This window comes from Gavialis gangeticus, unplaced genomic scaffold (genome assembly GCF_001723915.1).
Source record: "Gavialis gangeticus isolate Ggan-Ray unplaced genomic scaffold, GavGan_comp1, whole genome shotgun sequence".
Taxonomy (NCBI): Eukaryota; Metazoa; Chordata; order Crocodylia; family Gavialidae; genus Gavialis; species Gavialis gangeticus.
The window spans coordinates 7,462,142-7,464,445 of NW_017728993.1; the positions used below are offsets into that span (position 1 = coordinate 7,462,142).

General features: G+C 42.1%; 1 long non-coding RNA gene across 1 annotated transcript in view; it reads left to right on the forward strand.

The window, feature by feature from the left end:
- The window catches only part of LOC109305438, a 7,754-nt gene extending 6,109 nt beyond the window's left edge, over nucleotides 1–1,645 (forward strand). Inside the window, exons 2-3 of the long non-coding RNA XR_002099628.1 lie at nucleotides 499–626; nucleotides 1,051–1,645. This is a non-coding gene — a long non-coding RNA (uncharacterized LOC109305438). The remainder of the gene's footprint in view (nucleotides 1–498; nucleotides 627–1,050) is intronic.
- The last annotated feature ends 659 nt before the right edge of the window (nucleotides 1,646–2,304 follow it).

Genomic DNA, 2,304 nt, shown 5'->3' on the forward strand with positions numbered 1-2,304 from the left:
GCAAATCCTTTTTTTTTTTTTTTTTTTTTTTGCAGCACTACTACCTAGTCACATACTCCATATTTTGTATTTAACCATTTGTTTTTATTTTCCTATATTACTTTGTTGCCTGTATCTGTGTTGTGCTTGGATCTGGCTTCAAGTTTATCATCCAGAGGTCAGTGGTGTTTGGGCCCACCTCTAGTGATAATATCAGCATGCTGAAAAATTGTTTGGGATTGGGGACCTGATAGACCATTGCCATCAAGCCCACTTATGTCACAGCAGAGTTGTAAAGCCAGCAGGTCTGCCCAAATTAGGTTTTGTTCATCTAAAATAAAGGATGTACATTTTCAGGTAGGATGAGATTATTCAAATCAATAGTATTTAGAATGAGAAAGCTGATTCTTGAGACTGTGGTGGTAGACAAGTAGCAGCCAGTTGACATTTAAATGGGTATAAATAAGCATATTATTCATTCTCTCCAAGCACATTATTCATTCTCTATCCTTGTTACAGGGGACCTTCCTAATATTTGTGCTCATGTGGGACATCATCCCTCCGTGGACTTGCCAGCCATGCCTCGATGGGAGAAAGTAAAGAATGTACCAAAAGAAAGAAAATCAGCAACTCACGTGGGATGATAGGTGCACAGTGTACTGGCCTCCATTTGCTGCGCTCCAACACCCCTTATATCCTGTCCACACCTGACCAGTCCATATTCTGGAGATCTGTCTATTCCTATATCTCCAAGTTCCTCACAACAGGGCCCCTTAATAGTCTTTAGGGGGTTATAGGGGCATCTGCCACCCCTGATTCGCCTCTCAGAGTTTTTTATTCCTCCTGTAGACTCTCCAGGTAGCAGGGTCACAGACACAGAGGACCCTCTCTATCCTGGTTCCCACTGATTGTCCGGCCACCTTGTGGCCATATGGCTGTGTTGCCGCAGGTTCCACAGCTGTCTCAGTTCATAGAGCTCTACATCTTCGTGTAGACTGTCACAACCCTCTCGGTTGCCCTGCAGTCCTCTATCTGGGGGTTCTTACCTTCTTTATTGTTACCTTTGTATAGGTCCTTCCAGCCATATGGACCAATCAGGGATGTCCCCAGCACTGCTGGTTTCAGATGCCTTTAAAACAGCCCGCTGCAGGATGATGTCAGTTAGCTTTGTGTCCATCTCTAATGAGTAAACTCACCACATTTCTTCTTCCAAACAGAGCCCTGTTACACTCCTCTGTCATCAGACAGCCACATACAGGGAATGTTCTAAAAGCTGTGGACACTTTAAATGATTTCTTCTTTGCTTTCTGAGAATTTTTCTATTTCCTAAGGTACTTTTACAATTATACACAGTTGCAAAATAACTTTAAAAAATAAACAATCATTTGTTAAAACTGGAGGGCTGCAAGTTGCAAATTGGGTAGGATTGTTACATGAAGCTATTACACACACACCACTTTGTGGCAGTTTGATTAATTTGTGTCTCACTTAGATCCCCCATTAATTATGGGTAACTTCCTTTCCTTCATGAGCTGATTTTGCAGCATTTTCCTTCTCATTGCTTTACTAAGCAAACCTTGCTGAGCTGTAGAGTAATTTGACTGTACTTGTATATCTTTGAAGAGATCTAGGCCATAAATATTTCAAGTTCTCATCTTTGTGGGGGACCACTATTAAAAAGAAATGACTGAATGCCTAAACAGCCTTTAAAAATTCTGGCTAGCTTGAGGCATAAGGATATAAAACTTTAGTGAGAGTACTGTTATTACAGTCCAGTTCCATTTCAAAATTCCTTGTTCTCCAAGGAGGCAAGGTAGTTTAATAAACACAAAAAGAAGTAGACGAAGAGAGGACAGCTCAAATATATTTATTTGCTTACACATCTGCATAGTCAAAAATGCAAACAGACTCATGCAGGAGACAACCTACATGTTTATCCCACAAATACAAATGGCCTATACCAGAGTTGCTCAACCACCAGTTGCTGGGCCATATTCAGCATGCAGAGCCATATAATTTGGCCCATGTAATTTGGCCTGTGGGTGCAAAAATTTGGCAGTTGGGCCGCACTGGCAATTATCACTGCTACCAGTTCCACACAGCCAAATTTCCCAGCCCCACATGTCTGCACATTGGGCCTTGACTGGGCTAGCACGACACCTCAGATCTGGCCCATGGACAGGATAAGGCCTGTGGACAGATCTGACACTGCTCATCCAGCCTGCAAGGCAAAAATGTTGGGCACCACTGACTTACACAATGTCCTGTAAGTGCCAAAAGCTCCAACTAAATCTGACACAGCTTCTTCCAAAAATTCTAAATATA